At 42.7% G+C, this 21910-nt stretch overlaps 1 long non-coding RNA gene across 1 annotated transcript; it reads right to left on the reverse strand.

The window, feature by feature from the left end:
* Positions 1-17925: 17925 nt before the first annotated feature.
* On the reverse strand, positions 17926-18570 carry LOC119474800. The gene is made up of 3 exons (XR_005203661.1): positions 18535-18570; positions 18166-18329; positions 17926-18124 (listed from the first exon to the last, which is right to left on the reverse strand). It is a non-coding gene; the product is annotated as an uncharacterized LOC119474800 (long non-coding RNA).
* Positions 18571-21910: the final 3340 nt, after the last annotated feature.

Consider the following 21910-nt stretch of genomic DNA (forward strand, 5'->3'; position numbering starts at 1 on the left):
TGGATGTTTCTGTTTCAGAGGTGTTTGCGCTGGTGGACGCTTTCCATTCCTCCCTCCTCCTCCTCCTCCTCCTCCTCTCTCCTTCCCATTCCCTCTTTTTCTCCTCCTCCTTTCCCCCCATTCTTCCTCCCCTACTCCCCTCTCTGCTAACCATTGGCTGCCGGTCATCAAACCCACTCTCCCTCTTCAGGCTGCTGTGCGACCTTTAAACCACCTCTCACCGGGCTGACCAGAGGAGGAGGAAGAGGAGGAGGAGGAGCTGGAGAGGCGGAGGTGTGGCTGTACACTAGCTATAAAGTGATGAGTTAGTGATACATCAAGATTGGGGGATCATTTCCAATTTACAACAAGCAAAGATGACAGACCGAAAAGTCATTCTGAATAGATTTCTTTGGAAAACTCTTCACAGCAAAGGGGAAAACAGGATGAAGCTTATTAATCAACCTGCCACATGTCTTTATCCTGTTTACCAATGTAAACAATGCAACATTTTCCAGTTGTACAATGATAAGAAACAAACTAAATGAAAACTTGTAGCAAGCCGACCTCCCGTCAAAATATGACATTGTACCTTTCAAGAATGTGCAAGCAAACATAACTTGTAGTTAATCAGATTTAGATTTAGTCTGGTTAATGTGCTTTCTGTAAATCGGTGTCTGTACTAAGTCAGAGAAGGAAGAGAGCCATCACTCTATAACATTACTCTACGACTGTGGGTGGACTGTATGTTTCTGTATTTCAACAAGACAAACAGAGTGGCAACTCTTCTCTTGGGAGTTGATCCAGCTGTTCATGTACATTTCATGAGAACCTCCCAAATAAATGACTGTTTACATAGACTAATATTCCACTGTTATTCTGAATATGACAATATTGTGAATTTAATACGGGTAATGTAAACTAAATTCTGTTTGGATATTCTGGAGTTTTTTCAGGTTAAGGCATGTGGGATCTGCTGATATTATTCAGGTTTTAGGAGCATTCTTTGGACATGTATACAGCACATTCACAATATGCGTCTCAGTTGGGGTTTTTACGGCAGTTTGTGATGCACGGCCTCTCGCCTGTTTACATCTCGCTCTGTGCGTTGAACACAAACCAACCAGCCGACAGTTTGCAGAGATGCACGCCAAAAAAAGTCTCTGGTCAGAAGGAGAAACACATCTACTTAAAATATTATGAAAGACGTGGATATCAACAGGTTTTTGGATATGTGCAAATATCACAATGCCAACCTTTTCTAGAAGGTGGTTGAAGGAATGAAAGAGGGAGGTTGTGTTCGAAAAAGTCCGATACCAGTTATGTTAATCGGTGTATGAACAGCTGGATGTAAACGGGAATATTAGTTGGATATTCATTTTCAATTGGCATGTAAACAGCTTAGTTGGAATATCGTCTTTTTCGGAATAAGGGCAAAAAAACAGAATATTTTGTGCATGTAAACAGTCATTGTTTCTGCTTCTGATCAGAATCACCTTTACACATACATGGAATTTGACTCCGTTTTTTTGCAAGAGTCATATTCTTTATAACATCAACAAGTTAAGATCTCAACTAAAATAAATCTGGGGGCGTTTCACCAAATTTGCAACCAGTAAGCGTGAGATAATTTCCTCTCCTATTTTTTTTTTATTTTTTCACTTATTAAAACACTTGTGAGCATGTGTTAGCGTGGCCGGTCTCAGATCAGGGACATTAGTTTTAGTTTTGGTTATTATCCTTCCTTAATTCCTGGTGTGTCTGTGGCAAATGTCAGACAAATACAACAACAACTAAAGACTACAACTAATGGCATGTTTGGTTTCCATCAACTCTGTTTAGTATATATCTGCAGATATAGATTATGAACAGCGCACAGCTCCACGCCGCTGTAGTATAGAAGACAATCAGTGTGTTCCAATCCGCGTACTTCTGTACTTACACTTACTACTTTGAGTGCATAAGTGCGTTCACACTGGGAAGTACGTCAAAATGCAGTGCACTCAAAGTACCCGGATGTTGTACTCAAAGCGGTCAGATCGTTGAGTGTGGAACGCTGGACACTTTCCACACTCAACTGTCTCCATCTTGGCTACGTAGCGGAAGGGGCGGAGCCACGACCACTATTCAAACAGACGTAGATAACAGAATAAAACAATACGTAAACATACCGGTGCATTTTCAGCCAACAGGAGGACACATCGTAGGCGACGACGTTGGAAACGTAATTTCCACTCTGCTTTCATTGTTTTTCAGAAGATATTTTTGCGGGTAGCGAGCCGCGGTCAAATGTTGCGATCGTCATTTCCGGTCAGTGCGCCGAAAGGTATTCGATTTGAGACGACCCTACCACGCTAAAATTTACGCACTACTACACTACCAGTGTACTTCTGGAAGTATGTGGATTGGAACACACTCAACAAAGTTGCAGATTAGCTCTCTAGTCGTCGTTCTAGCTCGGCTGACCCTGGCTGTCATATGAGTGTTGCCTGAAAAGTCGTAGTGGTCCATCAGGAGTCTCCTCTTTCTAAGCACCCCTACTGTTACACTGACTGAAACAGAAGATTTCAGAAAATAAAAAAGCTCTTTGGTTCTCTGTAACATGTATTATTTATTTCCTGTCTTCCCAGTGATAAGAAAGTTGTATTTTGCAGCTGCTGAGTACACTGTGCTCAGAAACAGAAGAGCAGAAAGTGACCCAGAGTCCAGGAGGAAAGTTTTCTAGAAGCTTCTCATGACTCCAGACGGGCCGAGCTGAGGGGGCCTCACTCGCTGAAAAAGCTCAGCCATTTTTATCGCCGTCTGGCTTCATGTGCTGCCAAGAAGCACTTTAATTGTTTCCCATTCAGTCAAAGCCGCAAGGCTCCGAGCGTTCCAGTACATACAAACTATCAGCCGTTTTTTATGCAGACAACTGAAAATAATTGCGAGTTTCAGCCGGGCTTTGAAAACGCAGCTTTATGTGTTTTGCACAGTTTGAAGTTATTTTGGTGAGTCAACAGTCGGGAGGGAAAAGATGGCTGCCGAGCGGCCGGACTGGTTGTCTCATCAGGAGGTTTTAGTGTCTTTAGTTACACCGCCATTGTGCTAATGTGGTAGTAATAGTGTGTGTGTCAGTGAAAGTGTGTCTGAATGTGTGTGGATCTGTGTGGGTCAGGGGTTTGAAGCATCTATTTGTGTGTGAGTGTGTGTGTAGGCGTGGGAGTGTGTGTATGCGTGTGTGTGCGTACTAAGTTCCTGAAACTGGACCTTGGTATGTTGTCACTGTAAGTGTGCCAAATCAGCGATTAACCGCGCTCCCTCTGAGACAGGCGTGTAGCCGAGTGACGTTCAGGAACAGGTGCGTGTAAAACAATCCGGTTTTCAGCGCTCCTTGGAGAACTCCGGTCTCCCTCGGAGCAGCAGGAATAGACCTGATGATAGTTTAGGGACCAACATAGGTTTGTTTGCTGCTTAGGTTGTGGATGCCCCTCTGACAGCGGGGCTCTTCTCGGGTGTCGGTCAGAGAAGCAACAGTTGGTTTATCGATGTTATTCAAGCAAAAATACTCCATGTGATGTTTTGCAAATAAATTAAGTTCAGTTAAAGGTTTATTTAAATGAAGATGAAGTCTCACTGTGCAGCTGAACATAATTTCTGAGGACAATAAGAAAAGAAAAACAAAGGAAAAGATCCTCAAACTGCATCGACAGGAAATCCTTTTATGGAGAAAATGCATTGCAGTCCCGCCCACACTGTTTGATTGACAGCTGATAGCTCAGTGCAGCAACTCCACAGCAGGGAGGCAGACAAAATACTGTATAAAAGAGAGGAAACTTTATTGCATTTATTACAGTTTTTCATAACAGTAGATGAATGATGCATGCCTAAATACTGTATATAACACACACATTTCCAGATACTCCTCGTCTCTCTCGCTTTGTGTTCACAGCGGGGTTTCTACTGTAACTGATTTCACAGCGTTTGTATTTCTGGACACCAGAAGTAGCACATAAAACTCTTTGACTCTGCAGCCAAGAGCAGATCACTGTCAAACCGCTGGACGCAACTTCAAAACACTACGCGGTTGGACGTAACCCCGACTGTACAAATCAGTTTCACACCACCTGAAACTCTACTGTGCATGAAAAGCTCTTTACTGTTTTAAAACAGTGCTGATGGTGGGGGGGCGGGGGGGCGTTTTCAGGGCTTGTTGGTTAAAAATGGCTAGTTTTGTTCTTTTTAATGGAGGGGTTTCAACCATTCAATATATTGCCTCATTTCCACGTCATGGTTCGGCTCGACTCGACTCACTTTTGGTACCAGGACCTTTTCTCTAGTTTCTTTTCCACTGTAAATAGCACCCCCTCAGCGTAGGCGGGATACTCAGCTGATCACCATAGCGACGCCATGTGAAACTGCCGTGACATCATCTTCAATGTGATGCTCATTGAATCCTTCACCAAACAGAGAAATATCTGCACTTTGATAATTGTACGGCGTAGTTTTGCAGGCTGCCCTTTTTTATAAAATCAATAAATTGTGGTCGCTATTGACGGTAGCTTGGCTATTTAAAAAAGCCGGGGTTTGTGCGGGATGCCCTGTGACGCGCTAGTGACGACTCTCTCTGACCTAGTCTGATCTGGTCTGCAGTGTTTTAACTCGCTTGGAACCTCGACCATAAAAAAGTACCTGGTACTATCCACAATGTTTGCTGATGGAAAGCCAAAAAAAGAGCGAGTCAAATTCACACCAGACAGCGGCAAAGTGTGGCTCGACGCCATAATTCAATTTTTCTGCGGCTGGGAGGCGTGTTCATGTGTTTCAGGCGGGAAGAAATTCTTTGTAACACACATCAACGCGTCCCAGAACTCACAGGATTACTGATTGGCTGCGGGTTCTCACTGGCCGCACTTTGCCGCTATAAGTTTAACTTTTCCCAACTTTTAGTTTGGCCGCACTTCAACACGGAATCAAACTCACTTAACTCACTGAGTTTGGGAGCGTCCGCTGCGGCTTTCTTTAGACAATGTATATCACTATGCCGTTGCTTTGGTGTAAATTCGGTGTAAAAAAAGAGGCTGAAACGCTCAGTAGAGCTGAAGAGTTTGGTGCTAACACTCAGTGGGTTTGGCACTACAAGCAACCTTTTCACATTACGAGTCATTTGACTTAACAGTAGGATGAATGCTTAAGTAATTGTTAATGCAAGCTTACCAAGAGGCTGTGGACTGAGTCAGTCAGTCATGAAAAAGAAACCTAATGCCAATGTTGAAAAACTCCTAAACTCCTGGCCAGATACTGTGTGAAGTGGCCAGGCTTGTCGGATCATTGGTTTTCAAAATGTTTGAAAAAATGTCGGACACATCCCCCAAAAAGGGTGTGGAGGGGACGGGGTCACTATACTTCAAGTAGAGTTATCCAACAACCACTTAACTTGAAGCATAATGACCCCTCAAGCAGCAAACCCCGCCCCCCTGGCAACCGACGGTGCTTAAAACAAGCCCCATGAATTATTAGAGGAGCACTGTTTGACCCCAGTCTGCGCTGCAGCAGGGTGGCTGCTCCCTTTCCCTCCTCCGTCGTCCTCCTCGGAGAGATTAGGAATACCATCGGCGGCCAGGACTCCCTCCGCCATTCCCATTTATGGAACATCTGTTCCATTTCTCTGGCCTCGTCTCTAATTGCTGGATTAGAGGGTGACGGGAAGGCCCTAGTTGTTGAGAGTCGTCTCTGAGCTGTTTTGACATGTTCACCCATGATGTGCGATCATGAGGGAAAAATGTCGGTGTAGGTCATGGTATCTCCGTGTTCAATAGCTTTTTACAGGATGATTCAAGGAAGAGGAGGGCACGGTGTGTTTACGATTCCCTCTGGTGGTTTTCTGAAGCCGTTCCTCGGTGATTTACAGACAGAGAGGTCATGAAAACAAATCATAACTCCCCGTGTGCAGCGTGAACTATAATAAGTGTCTTATGAGTACATGACATTTCCATCTATAGTGTTGCTTCAACATTTTCATACAACATTTTATGGTTTTTCAGCAGCACAGCACCCAGCAACAGAGACCATGAATATTCATCTGACTGTGGGATCATCATGTACGATGGAGTGTGTGTTACTACAGTTTTACTAACTAGATGTTTAAAATAGTTGTTTAACATATGCAAGAATTACAATCAGAGATAAACACAGAGACTGGAGGCGAGAGCAAACATACCATCTGATGTGCAATCATTTGAATACATTAATATTAATGCAAAACTGTTACAGAGCTATAGATAAAATCCTCTACTATTGCTTGTTGTTGTGTTTTTTCTCGGTGTTGCAGCTGCCCGGTGCATTTCTGTGGTAAATTACTGGATAATGACAATCTGGTTCCTTTCTTCGCCAATCTCTCATCGATACATACTGGTTACTAATTAAGGCACAACATGTTTGTTATATTCATGTTCTTTTACACGACCTGTCTAGGGTGTACCCCGGCTTCTCCCAATGTCAGCTGGGATCCTCCTGTTATAGCAAAATATTCAGCTCAGTGTTACACAAACAGAGATGGAAACAAACCCACTAATGCACCAAATGTTAAAGGCGTTAAAGTTAATACAAGGAGTTTTTAACTTACTCAATTTAATACTGATGCCTATATTACCTACATAACCAGATCATTAGTGAGAAGATTGACTTTTTCTATGAAGTTATTCTTATTGCTTGTCATTGGGTTTGATTCCCTGCAAAATCTGATGAAATGATTTACCAGAAGACGGTATGTTCTGTGGTTGTGGCTGTTACTGGGGCAGGATCAGCAAAGAGAAAAAGAATTGACCGGAGAACAAAGAAAAGCTAAAAGGGACGGTGATACAGCACAAACAAGAGTCAACCTTGGTCGGTCATTCAACAGATTTACAGGATTTGAAAGGATTCAAAACCAATCCTGAACTGGCAAGACCCCTCCGCTTTGCGTCGAGGGCCGTATCGCCCTGTCAGGGTTTATTTCACAACAATGACCGGCTCGCTGTACATTCCTTTACCTGTCCAAAGCTTTTATGTGATCACGAACATGATGACCAGGATGCACCAGGCAATCGACAGTATAGTTTGTACTATAAAGCTGAGAAGGTATAGAGCACCGAAGTGAGTAAACCGATTTATGACCAAGTTGCGCCTTTCTTTTACTTTCTTCCGAAACGAATGCACGCACTCGCCAAATCAAGATCTTTACGACACAAGACAGTGATGCTCATGGAAAACACTTCCTCTTTTGTCCACAGGGAAACCAAAATCAACACAAAATGAAAGTTCCTTGTAGTTGCTTTAACGTGGGTCCTGCATTATAACCTACACCATGTCCTCCTGTCTTGTAGAGGACACAGTGTCAACATTTCAACTGTGCATATTCCCCCAAACAATGTGTTTAAAGTAATTACAACAAACAGGAGACTATTGGGGGGTAATGTTAGTTCCTGAGCGCACTGAAGAATTAAAGAGTTGTCAGTTGATAGTAAAGAATAACGAGGACTGAGACTCAAAGCAACAAATTTCACCACTTCAGTTTAACTGCTGAGTCTACTGCTAATAATCAAATAAATCACTAACTGATAAAAGTGTCGGAGTGGTAGTTTCCCAACCTGAGGCACCGGATCGCAAACACACCGCAAAACCTGAAAAACAAGATCACAACAACAAACCGAGTGCCCTCGCAGGTCGATCGGTAGATAAGAAAGAAACAACGGGAACATTTAAAGCTGCACTTTAACTGGAACAGAATGTGATTTTGTCTTTCGTAAAGCAAAGCTCCACAAATGGAGCGAGACTCAAAGGCATCATTGTTTAGTTTATTTGCCATGAAATTAGGAGTCATTAAGGCCATTAAGGCTGGGCAAAATGGTTCCACATGCGAAAACCGTCCTCCATCTCACGTTCAAGGTAAACAACAAAAGAAAGACCTCTCTCTCTCTCTCTCTCTCTCTCTCTCTCTCTCTCTCGTGCCCCGACTCTTTTATTTTTATAACCTTAAGCTAGCTGCAGGTAGCCCCACTGAGAGTACAAATCTCCCACTCACGTCTGACCTAGAAAGTAACATCAATGACAAACTTAACAACGTTCATCACCAACAATACATCTCTCTCTCTCAACACACATTTCACAGTATTGTTTGACCTTGCAGAGAGTTTTTGATCATGCACACACACACACAAACACACACACACACACACACACACACATACACACACTTCCTCCTCCTGTGTTTGTCAGCCAGAAATGAACATGACTGATGACACCGAGGTAACACAACGCTACCGATGTGGAATTTAAAGCGGGCCTGTGAAACTTAGCTGCTATCGTGAAGACTGAGCTCATGCGGACCGCGTGCACAGCGTCGGGCACGCGGCGATGGAGGGAAGGTGTGAACAGGAAGTTCACGGCCGCCACAGACCGAGACGGAGGATATTTTCACAGAGGCTGACGCACGATGACATCATCAGGTTAAATCGCAGGACCTCTGCGTTGTTGACTGTCATGTGGGATACGTTACTCACAAGACGAAAAGGAAAGATCTGGAAAAATAGGCGTCACAACATCTTATTTGTGATCTTACTCACATTCATCTCCTTCAGACATCATTATTATTGTGTGATCTGTAAGCATGGAGAAAAATATGAAAAGTTATGTATGATTAAAAAAAATAAAAAAACTGAGGGTACAGGAAGTCAAAATGATACGATGCAAAGTCAAAATGATACGATGCAAAGTCAAAATGACGTACTCATTGGTAAGACTGGTAAAACTCACTTGACTTACACAGATGTGTCATCATTTTGATTTAGAAACAAACTTGACATACCAATGTTGACAATTTTTAATTATTATCTCAGCGGCAGAGTGCGGCCTGCGGCGAGCTGCCATGCAATGTCTACGAAAAGCTGTGGCGGCCGCTCCCGAGCTCGGCTGGTGGTTTGATTCTGCAGCGAAGTGCGGCCGAACTAAAGTTGTGAAGACTTTAAATGGGCTATATGTAAGAATCAGAAATTGCTTAACAGTGACACCTGTGTTTTTTTTTGTGCTTCCATGGAGTTTGTGTTGGAGTCTGAGTTGCGGTGGAGGGCTGGTTGTTTATTGCCGTTATCGGACTCCATCTGTAACCGACCGTTAGCTATCGTTGCACACTGTTAGCCCTGTAAGCGGAGCGCGTATGATGTCACATCCGTTGGAATATCCCCTGAAAAAACAGCCCGCATTCTTCACATTAAAAGCAGTCTACATGCTGATAAAGGAAAGATTAGATTAGGTTACAACCTGTTCACACATTGTCAATAATAAAACTCTTTAAAATGTTTATACATGTAAAAACTTACATACAGTCCCTTTAACTTTCAGTGTTGAAGTGCGAACCAATCGGTAAACAGATCCTGTGACATGTTGAGCGATGTTACAAAGAATTTCTTCCCGCCTGAAACACGTGAACACGCCTCCCCGGCCGCAGAAATATGTGATTAATGTGGCGAGCAGCACTTTGGCGCTGCCTGGTGTGAATTCTGCGTGAGAGAGTTTCCGGCTCTTGCTTTTCAGTTTCCTTTTTTGCTTGAATGGTTACGAAAGAATTGTGCTTGTTTTCACTTTAGTGTGCTAAATGGTCATACTTTATTAGGTTGCTAATGGAGAGATTTAATGTAAGATGATGTTTATAGTAAAATCAGGTGCAGTGATGCGGCGGTCTGAAACATTTCACATTAAGCTTGTGTTCCTGTTCCAGCGGCCGCCCATCTCGGCCTATAATTAATACCTCTAAGGATGACTTCCTCTGCCATCCTGGGAGCAAACTACATAATAAATATCTAACCTGTGCCGCATGAAACACAATAGAAATCCATTCAGCACCACCAGCATTGGTTGAACACAATACAGTACGTGTAGGCCCGTCCAGAGCCTCCCTGCTACCGTTCATACTTATTATTCAGTATTATTCCGGTTAAGCTGTCAGACCTTTACATGAACCTTTCATACTGTGGGATTGAGTTTCCCTCTTGTCAAAAAAAAAAGTTAATAGAATATTTCCGTCTGGTCTCGAGTCGTCTTCTCCATAAAATATATGAAAGGGTTGTGCTGCCGGCTTCCTCTGCGACTGAGGCTTCCTCTAATAGCCTACAGGGGAAATAAATGAGGATTCCCATGGCAGCAGTGATCGTGGGTTCTGCCGTTTTATTGACATCCAAATCTACCTATGACCCATAATTAAATTATGAGCTTAGCAAGGTTATTCAGAGCTATATGACATTTATATGCATTGATCCAAACCAGGCTGCGTCCGTGCATACAAATGAAAAGTCTCTCAGAAAATGTTTCTCATTTATTTGTTTTACATTCAAAGCAAGGATAACAGATCTATGTTCTTTAGAAATAATAATTTACTTAAATGGTCCTTTAATTACCTGTAACCATGCAGGTTCAGAAGTGATCGCTGTGTGCATGTAGCTGCTGTCTCCTGGGCTGTCAGCGTGTGATGGATGAGCTGTGAGGGAGATGAAACGCTCCTCAGTGTGCAGTGACAGGTGAGTCCAGCGGCTCTGTGCTCCACGCTGCATCTCTATCCGTCTCCAGACAGCATCGGGGCCCTTCGTCAAGGAGCCGGACTACAAAGCCCCCTTCAGGTCTCCATTGTTCTCCGCAATCAATATGGAGTTACCGCGGTGGAAAGCACCGCTAGCACTGTTAGGGGAGTTCAATTAAAATGATGGGGAGATATAGTGCATCATGGTGGAGTGCTTTTATAGCTATAGTATGGATACAACACATACTCAGAGTTGTATACATTGTGATCCTATATTTATGGCCGGTTTCATACTTTCCATCATTCTTTTCAGTCAGAGACTGCAGATGTCTCCATAGTGGTTGTTGTTTCAAAGATCTGCAGTGTTATTTTGATTATAGAGGTCTGAGAAGAGAAGCCAATGCTGAAGTGCCTTAAACCTGCATTCTTTCTAACAGCCAGCAGGGGGCGACTCCTCTGGTTGCTAAAAGAAGTCTGATTGTATAGAAGTCTATGAGAAAATGAGCCTACTTCTCACTTGATTTATTACCTCAGTAAACATTGTAAACATGAGTTTATGGTTTCAATCTCTAGTTTCAAGTCTTCTTCAATACAGCATGATGTTCTTTTAGTAAATTATGGTCCCATTTAGGGTCAAATAGACCATAGAGTAGAGTTCGTCTTACAACTTTAACCCTTTCACAGTGTGTTTTCAGTTCATAATTATAATCTTTTTGGTTGCCTAAAAACATCTTATTCAGGGTTCAGCATTGTGCTTAGCTCCACCCTCTCGTGTCACTTCTGGTTGCAAAAATCCAAGATGCCGAACTCGAGGCTACATAACTGTAGTCCACAAACCAATGGGTGACGTCACGGTGACTACGTCCACTTCTTATTCACAGTCTATCATAGAGTATTTGGGGAAGTTTCATATACTCCCCATTCTTCTTGTTTTCCGACATTATTGTCTGTCAAAGCAGAGCGAAATAAACTCAACGTATCTTCCAGCCCAGTCGCACAGTAGATCGTGAAAATTGAATGTATTGATTCATGCACATAGACACAAATTTAACTTTTTTTGTTATGATGGTCAGTACGATATCTATTCGTATGTAAACTACGTAATTGTGAACCAGGTAGTATAAAGAGCGACAAACACCGCATAAGTGGGAGGCTGGACTTTCGCCCAGGAGGCCAGTGTTTGTGTCCCGTGTGAAACCAGAACGTCAACGTTGATTTATATAACTTCCGTACTTAATTTACGGCACTTCCGGTGTTATTTAAACCCAAACCGCGATCTTTTCCTAAACCTAACTAAGTAGTTTTATTATGAAAAGACTGGAGCAGAAATTGTTGCTCGACATTCGTAGGAAAACACACAAAAATGACGTTGTTGAAAGTATTTCATGAACTGCCGTGAGACTGCGTTGTATCTTCTTTATTGAAACATCAGTCAGAGGCTGCAGGTTTCTCCGCGTTTAATGTATTCAAAGATTGCAGCTTGTTTTGTAGTCTAGTGTTTTATAGTGATTACAGTGTATGAAGTACTCTAGAGCGCCATCATTCATGTCTTTTCAACATGAAAACGCAAACAAAAGCACATAATGGATCTTTTGTTCCATTCACTATCAGAGGTGTGCAGCTAGTTCAGCTCATCCATGGTGTAAACATATCATTACATGCTCTCATATGTACATCTATAGTCTGTATTTTGGGAGTAAAAGCACGGCAAAATAAAAGCAACAAATCTTTTACTTCTTCAACACTCAACAACAGAGGCTGCATGCCTGCCCTACATGTGATATAAATACTGTATATTGTTACATACACTCCTATATCTGTGTTTACTTACATCATGTCAAAAGGCAGAAAAAGCATATACATGTCATCCTTCTTTTTCTGTAAACAGCAGAGGCAGCACAGCTGTGGTGTGCATAATTACACAGTACATATATGCATATAGCTATTATAAGCTCACATTCATGCAAACATTTACAGTGTGGTGTTCTTCATGTATTTAAGGCAGAGCAAAGTAAAAGCTCAGCGATGTTTCTGTTTTCTTAGTTGTATTTAACAACAAAGCCTGTGACTGTGGTTTATTGCCTGACCTTCATATGGCCTAAATACGTTACAGTAATACATGCACTCGTACAGCTGGTAGGGCAGCCCAGTCTGCAGAAACAAATGTTGGCATTGTACGTTTCTGCAAAAAACAGATACGTTGAATGTGGCCGTTTTTGCATTCGGTCAGAGCCAATGACGTAGTATATTGAGCAAGAGTTATTTAGAGTTACGTGGTATAATAACGAGTTTAACAAGCGAGGAAGTCCACGAAGGCTGGGTGGGATTGGTGGTGGATGGGTCAAACAAACACAGGACTTTCACCAAGTTCGTGTCTCGTGTGAAACCAAACCAAAACTAAATGTTGACTTTACGCTTGTTACGCAACGTTACAAAAGAAAGTCCGCTATGGGTGGTTGTTATTTATTTATGCTGGTTACGTTGTTGCAGTTGTTGCAGTTGTTAAGGTTGTTATGTTTTTATAACCTGATCTCATGGGAAGGCCTATAAATAGCACAATATTTCAAAGAGATTCAGTGTGTCATGAGAACGCATTTTAGCCTTTTCGCGTGTCACAACAAAACTGCAGTAACAGCCACAGTTAGGTTTAGGCAACGGAACCACACACATAGTTAGGTTTAGGAAATACATCATGGTTGTTCTTAAAATAAGAACGTAAACTATGTAAAATACGTACGTAAACAACGTAACATAACTACGGACAACACGTCACAAACATCACTGACATAACTTCAAAATAACTCAACAACACTTTGGGACACATACAGCAGTCTCCTGGTTGAAAGTCCTGTGTCTGTTGGACCCATCCACCTTCCCACGCACCATAAGTAGTCGTTCTCATATTTAATTCTACGTCATTACCTCTGAGCGTAGCATATTCACCCAGATGCCTTTTCATTGCAGTCAACACAGACTACATGGTGTACAAATGACACGCCAAAAGCAAGAAAGACGTTTTTTATTGCAAATTACCGTGTCATTTATATGTAATTTAGTGTGACCAGACTGGTTATTGCATTAACCATGATGCTTTTTCTAACCTTTACCAAGTAGTTTTGTTACCTAAATCTAACCAATCGTTTTACAACGTTAACCACATGGCATTTTGCATTTCTGCAGACGTGATACGAGGCTGATATTAAAAGTATTTTTTGGTTTAGAAATGTCGACATTCAACGTATCCTGCAGTTTGCAGAAACGTACAATGCAAGGTCTACGCATCCATGAGCTCGCCACAGCGGCTGACCCTGCATCCTGACCCCTCTAAATAAATGCACATATGAAGTATAAAGTTTCAGCTGACTTGTTCTCTCTTCTCTTCACAGCTGCCTGGTAAACTGGAGCAAAGCAAAGACACAGAGGTCTCGTACTTTATACATTTCTTCTCAACAACAGTCTCTCTTGTTGAAAGAAACCGCAGGCTGTGGTTTAAAGTATAATCACATACTCTAGTATGTACATTGTGTAATTATAGTATCGCATGCAGCCATGTTGCAGTATGTTTCCCTACATCACGCCAAAGAAGAGCCAAATAAAATCACAGAAATCTCCCGCTCTCTCCTTTTAGAGAAGAAGCCACAACTGTGGCTCCGAGCATAGTTTCTATATGGTGTAACTGTATAAAGTTATACATATAGACTGTGTCTTTGTAGGCATTTAAAGGAGAGCAAAATAAAATCCCATATTTTCTCTCTCAGGCTGCAACTGATTAGGATAATTATATAGTAGATCCGTGCTTCCATCCATCTGTTTATCCCAGTCAGGGTCAGCGAGGGCTGAAGCCAGAAAGTACAAACATACATTCAATTATAGTTCAGTGTAGTCAGAACGTGGTGGGACAGTGATATGTTTTCTTTTGGTGCTATTTGAACAAAGAGGACGGAGATTAAAGTGCTGACTGTCAGCTTTAATTTAAGAGTGTCTGCATCTATATTGGGTGACCTCTATATCACATAAAGCTTGTTTTATACACTGTATAACACAGAGTGTTTAGATTTGACATGCTATTTTAGACCATCTATAGTCGATTGTTCTATTTGTCTTTAAATGTTGTTTTTGTCCTTTTATATTTTGTCTTTATGTATTCAGCCTACTGCAAAAACATAAAATCTTCCCAAATATATTTGTCAAATTACTAATCAAAACATCTCATAACACTTAATGGGGTGGCGGTGGTTCAGAGGTAGAACGGGTCGCCCACCAATCGGAAGGTCGGCGGTTAGATCCCCGGCTCCTCCAGACCGCCGTCGAAGTGTCCTCGAACAAAATACTTAACCCCAAATTGCTCCTGAAGGCTGTGCCGCTGGTGTGTGAATGAGTATTTAGATTAGATCCTGATGAGCAGGTTAGCACCTTGCATGGCAGCGTCTGCCATCAGTGTATGAATGTGTGTGTGGATGGATGTAAAGCGCTTAGAGTGGTCGGAAGACTAGAAGGGCGCTGTATGAATGCAAATCCATTTACCATTAATATAAGACATAATCATCTAACAAGTAACATTTCAGTGAGACATAGGGACTTGTTTTTATACAATGCATCTTGAATATCTTGTTAAAGCTGCAGTAGGCAGTATATTTTTGTGGCATCATTGGGCAAAAATTCCATAATAACCTTTCAGCATATTGTAATTCAAGTGTTCTGAGAGATAACTAGACTTCTGCTCCTCCTCATGGCTCTGTTTTCAGGCTTTAGAACATCTAGCCTGTGACGGGAGACTTCGACCAATCACAGGTCATTTCATTGAGAGAGTGTTCCTATTGGCTGTGCTCCTGTCATGTGACCAGAACTTGGCGTTCCTTCAACAGATTTTACAATGGCGGCCGCGTTACAAACGTTCTCATTTTACAGCTAAACCGTGCACTACAAGATGATTCTGAAAACATTTGAAGAGAGAAAAAGGCATTAACGTAACATAATATTGATTCATATTTGATCAGCGCTGCCTAGTTTGACCGTTTGGACGGAGTTCGCGAGTGATTGACAGCCGGCTCTTATAGACGGCAGCTGGACAGCAGACCTCAGATCAGCTCTGACTGCTTGTTTTCCTCCGGTCTGTGAAATCTTGCAGATGCCGTTAGGAGCACCGGAGGACACAGAGGCACATGATTTTTTTCAGTAGTTCAATTTTCACTTGCTCCATTGGCAGACTATTTTTTACTCATTTCAAGCAAAACCACCAAGCCTTTCACATCATACTGTTTTAAAATATGATCAAAAACATTTAATCTTTTTTCCCCACATTGTCTCAAAAATGGCCAAACACAGAAATCCCAGTAATCGTGTTGCTTCCACTCGTCAGCCAGAGACTGAGACGGTCCATCCCAGCCAGAGGCTTTATTGTGCTGTGAGTGTGACACTGAGCTCAGCCAGCCAACTAACCCCCCATACACACACACACACACATCCTCCACCAGCAGCACCACCGCTGGCTCTGGACTGGCTTGTTTGGGCTGGAAGCGGGGAGGCCCGGCAGCTTCGGGCCGGGCCGGGTCAAAGGAGCGCGGCGGGAGGACGGCCAGCTCTGGCGGCTGCTGTCCCTCTCCAAGACAACTGTTGACGGGTCCAGAGAGGCCCAACTGGGCCGGGGCCGGGCGCGCTCAATGGTCCCCATTGACGAAGCACTTCCTGGAGGCAGCAGCGCACAGAGGAATAAGTAGAGGAGGAGAAGACCACGCAAGAAAAGGAGAGGAAGAGAAGATGGAGGGCGGAAAGAGAGCGGAGAGAGAGGGGGAGGAGAGGGATGACAGAAAGGACAAAACGAGGAAAGCTGGAGGAGAAGAAGGAGAAGAAGAGGAGTTAGGATCTATGAGGAGGACAAGAGAGGAGATGAGGATAGAAGAGGAGAGGAGATTGCTATAGAGGAGAAATGAAAAGACAAAGAAGGGGTGAGATATGGAGTCATTAAGGTACATCGTCTGCAAACTATGAATGTCTGTACACGATTTTGTCGGGGTTCATCTTGTAGATGTTGAAATATTTCACCTATTAGATGAAAACTTTGACCTGCTTCTGGATCTCTGACCTTTAGCGGAGAAGGAGTCAAAGATGCACCAAAGTCATTAAGATACAGCGTCTGCAAACTTCAAATCTCTGTACAAAATGTTGTGACAGTTCATCTGGTAGATGTTGAGATATTTCATCTGATAAATGGTAACTTTGACCTGCTGCTGGAGTGGAGTTCCTGTACACATTATTATGGATATCCATCCCATAGCTGTTGAGATATTTCAGTCTGGACCAAAGTGGTGGACGGACTAACCCTCGGATCACACCGCTGGGCTACAAATGTCAAAAAGAAGAATAAAAGTAGAGAGAGGACAAGAAAGGCTGAGATGACAAAAGTGGGGATTGGGAAGAAAAAATAAGATCGGCATGAAAGCAGGCAGAAGGAGAAGAGACGAGGAGAAGAAAAGGAAGCAATCTGACTGAATGAGATGAAGAAAGGTTGGAGGATTTGGTGAATTCAACACTGTAACGTCGAGTGCCCAAAGGTTTCTTCTTCTCTCTCTCTCTCTCTCTCTCTCTCTTTTTCCATTCCCCCTTTTTTTTCTTCTTCTTTCGACTGTGAACAATTATCACATCTGGAACATTCTTCCTGACGTCCTCGCTCCCGTATCAACAAACATCCACCAACCACCTGCTCAACCTGCTTTCATCTGACCAGAGACAACCGGGTTATCGCTGTGTCGCCATCTGGAACTTTAACTCGTTCGCTTAACTGATGCGGAAAAACGTCCGGTAATAATGTGCAAAAATGTACAAACAAACAAACAAACAAACAAACCAGGCTGGAGAAGTGGACACCAAGTGTTGAGTTGCTGTTTTTCTGTGTTGCATCACACGAAATGTGTTTCCCTCGGCAATTTATTCATATTTATTACTATTTGAAATTCATGTCTGGGAAGAAAATAACATTTCAAATTCCTGCATCCCTGACTATAAAAACACTAAAACATGCTTCAAATCATGTGGTAAGGATTACCAACACTGGCAGCTGAAGAAAGGTACCAGACTACATTAGTCTATTAGTCAAGAGAAGACAAAAGCATCTCTGGAGGACACAAGTCTTGGCACAAAACGAAAGGAAACATTTGAGTCTATCTGCAGTTTACAGACTCCCTGAAAAATACAGCCATTAGTAACAAACACACTCACAAGTATAAGATACAAGGTACAAGACGTGTGCCTTGATGATTTGAAAGCATCTGTGACAATCGCTGGGAGCTCTATTCTGTGCGGTGTTTTGTACTTTTTAGGAAACGTGCAAACTAAAGACAGAACTAGGTGTGTTTGGTGCATGTCTCATGGTAACACTTGTCCCTTAAGTCCGTTCAGAGCCAGAGCAACACGACCTCCTCTCTACGCCAAACAGGTAGAGCCAGAGCAACACAACCGCCTCTGCACGCCAAACAGATAGAGCCAGAGCAACACAACCGTCTCTGCACGCCAAACAGATAGAGCCAGAGCAACACAACCTCCTCTGCACGCCAAACAGAAAGAGCCAGAGCAAACCAACCTCCTCTGCACGCTAAACATATAGAGCCAGAGCAACACAACCTTCTCCCCACGCCAAACAGATAGAGTCAGAGCAATAAAACCTCCTCTTGACGCCAAACAGATAGAGCCAGAGCAACACAACCTCCTCTCCACGCCAAACAGGCAGAGCCAGAGCAACACAACCTCCTCTGCACGCCAAACAGAAAGAGCCAGAGCAAACCAACCTCCTCTGCACGCTAAACATATAGAGCCAGAGCAACACAACCTTCTCCCCACGCCAAACAGATAGAGTCAGAGCAATAAAACCTCCTCTTGACGCCAAACAGATAGAGTCAGAGCAATAAAACCTCCTCTTGACACCAAACAGATAGAGCCAGAGCAACACAACCTTCTCCCCACGCCAAACAGATAGAGTCAGAGCAATAAAACCTCCTCTTGACACCAAACAGATAGAGCCAGAGCAACACAACCTCCTCTCCACGCCTAACAGGTAGAGCCAGAGCAACACAATCTCCTCTCCAGAATGGAACCTAGAGAGAGGACCATTTGTAACAGACGTTGTATAATAATGATCATAAATGTTGTCATTGTATGTACCGTACCAGAGTTACCTTAAAAGAATACTTCACCCACAAAATAACGAATGACAAAGAATAAAAAAACAGAGAAAATTATTGATGAATTGAATGAAAAACACTTCAGATTCATGAGTCTTTTTATGCAGAAGTATTTTAAATAGTCGGGTTTTAGAAAAGATGTGTGTGTTTGGGAAGGAGTGAGCGTACGACTGGATAAATGAGACTTTGAGATTATACTGCATGAGTTGTGTGAGAGTTTGTAATTGGATTTTTAGCTCTAGATTTGCTGTTGTTAAACCCATTCATCGATTCATCATCACCGTGGAGGCATGAGAGAAGTTTCCTTCCAGAATTCACGGTAACACGGGGTGAGTAATTGATATAAAAATGGTCATTTTGTGGGTGGCGTATTCCTTTAAAGCTCATCTGCCGTACAAAATGATGCACAGCAGGACAAGAAGTGTATGTCAGGCAATTTTTAAAAGGCAGATGTATAAAATAAACAAAGTAGACTGCTAATGGTGAGAGCCTCTGGCAGGTTTCCTGCTCCGGCACACACCTGCCTCCCATCAGCTGATCGTCCCGTTGACCTGCTGCCTGCTCAGCTGGTCCTCGTTGGCTCATCGGGCTGAAGGCATAAAGGCAGCTCTCTGCAGTCTCCAGCCTCGTCACATCTCTGCTTACTCTGCCTGTTATCTGCATGCCAGCATGTTGTTTAACCTGAATGTTTGAGTTGAGTTAAAGTGCTTTATATCTGTAGCTGATATGTCAAATTTGAGTTCTTCTTTAGTCTTCATCAGGACAAAATGACGGCCAGCCTTGCTGAAGAAATAAAAATAGTGCAACATACACTGACAGAACTTGAAGGTCTAATAGTGACGTTAAAGTATCACCTGGCCAAGACAAGCAGCACAGAAACCACAGCAATCAGCACATAGGAGACAGAAATAAAGTCATAAATAAAACACAAAGTGTCTGATTGACTCATGTTTAATGATTCTATGCAGCTGCATTCATTTAGTTGTTGAGTAGGGTCTTTTTATCTTTTTAAAATGGTGTCACTTGAAGCCAAAATGTGGCTTGATGTTTAAATTAAAAACAGTGAAAATGAGACTGAAGTTTGGTGAAGACCTACTAGATATTCTGCATGTTTTTAGCTTGTTAAATCGTGAGTTATGTGCAGAGAAGTCGCAGCCTGAGTGTTGGAGCTCCAACATTTAATCACTCTCAGGGTGAAATGAAGAGGGGCTGTGGGTGTTTTTCAGTGGGTGTCTGCTCCAGTGAAAGGCCCGCTCCATATCTTCCCCACTGTTTAGACTGAATTGCTTTTTGAATAAATTCCATGCCTGATTTCTTATGGCTGTTAGCGCCTTGCTGTTCATCTCAATGAAAGGAGGGAGAGAGGAAAGAGGAGAGAAAGAAAGAAACTCTCTGGTTCCAAACCTAGTTAGCCTCGGCGCTAAAACTGTCCTCACCAGAGCGGCGAACACGGCTCCCCCTCGCTGTCGGCGCGGTAAAACGATACCCATCCCCGAGGTAATGAAACCTCTCTGCTAAGCAGAACACCAGGTTAGTTTTTCAGGGTGTGTGCAAGAGAGAGAAAAAAAACACTATCAGAATGAAGTGAAGAGGAGGAGAGAGGCGAGGGGAGCTGTTGCCTAGCAACGGGCAGGCCTGACAGGTGCTTTGCGGGGATGGGATGTTGAGTTCATCCAGTTGTTTGTGTTTTTTTCCCCCTTAAATCTTTTGCTTCCTTTGGTGCAAAGACATCTGCTGCTGTTCTCAAATAACGTCTTTGTCTCAAGCCTCGGTTCTACTTTCCGCAAGGACGGTCGCTAAGACACGAGCTGACGCGGAAGTTTATACTCCGTGCAAATTCCTCTTCGTGGTAAACCAACACTCTCAAAGTTCTCCATTTTCTCCGCCCGTCCTTATCCACATAGTCAAAGAACGTATATTGCAGAGAAGTGAAAGTCAATTGGACGTTCCATTGCAACATCAGCACCCAGTAGCAGAGCTTCCGCCATTTTGGACCGAAAGCGACTACTGGACGCTAGTAAAACGTTCGCCTAAAAAGTGCTGTACAAAAGTACAACAAAATTATCTCTATTCTTTTGTCATATTCCACCAAAGTGCCCTGTGATGAATAATACATTTTTAAATATAATAAGAGTTTTAAGTCCAAAATGGCGGCACCAGAGTTTCTTCTCTTTGCTTCTATATTCTTGGGCGCAGCTGCAGAGCTAAGCTTCCGCCATTTTGGACTGAAAGCGACTGCTGGAAGGACTCTTTAAGTGTTCGTACTGGGAAGTTGATTTACCTAAAAAAAATTATCCATGCTGTGACGTCACTTTAGCCGTACGGACACTCGCTATTTGCTTGGCAGCGCAGTAATGGGTGCTGTTGAGAATTACACAGGTGCTTTTTTGTCTTATTTGTGCAGGTTTAGCAGCGGCTAAGAGTGTACTTGTAGGTAGTTGTACCAAAATGATATCCTTATAGTGCCAATTCACATGTGCCAAAATCTGCCATATTTATCCTCATTTTTTCAAGATACTTTTGAAGAAAATTCTGAAACAAGGATGGTTTTATTTCATTATTTAATTATATGGTGTAAAAGGTGAAAAAGAAGTTCTCTGATCTTGAGACTATCCTGGTAAAATAAAAAGATAAATATAAATACCGATCCTGTCGGTGCATACGTATACTAATGAACTAATAGGTCGGATCTTATTTATCTAACAGGCCTTTGTTATATGAGTCCACTGAGCAGAGCACTCTCTGAATGAATGATGATATTGTGAAATAGATATCATTGTTAGACGCTGGCCGGAACCATCTCATATCCATAACTCAGTTTTCCATCATTCGCCTTTTGATAACATTCATACCTTCACACAATGAGTTCATGCTTACACTGCACACCGCCTGCAGAGGCGTGTCCGAAGGAGACTGCCTCACATCAGCAACTTTCATTCAACCTCTTCTAAATCCCCATCCCCCCCTCATATCCTCATTCTCTTCCCTTATCAGCAAAGTGCTAAAATAAGACCGGCAGAATAGCCAGAACACTTTAATATTCCCTCTACGATTAACAAAACGGTGCTTTAAAACATAAAACCTGCCCATTAAGCCACTACAGGCAGATTTTAAGGCTCTCCCTCTGGTGTAAAAACAGGGAATAATGGGGATGATGGAGTCTTAATCACCCTCCTTCGAAACTTCTCAATCCCACCCACAGACATGTGGGAGAGGGGTTTTGTTGGAG

This window comes from Sebastes umbrosus, chromosome 16 (assembly GCF_015220745.1).
Source record: "Sebastes umbrosus isolate fSebUmb1 chromosome 16, fSebUmb1.pri, whole genome shotgun sequence".
Taxonomy (NCBI): Eukaryota; Metazoa; Chordata; class Actinopteri; order Perciformes; family Sebastidae; genus Sebastes; species Sebastes umbrosus.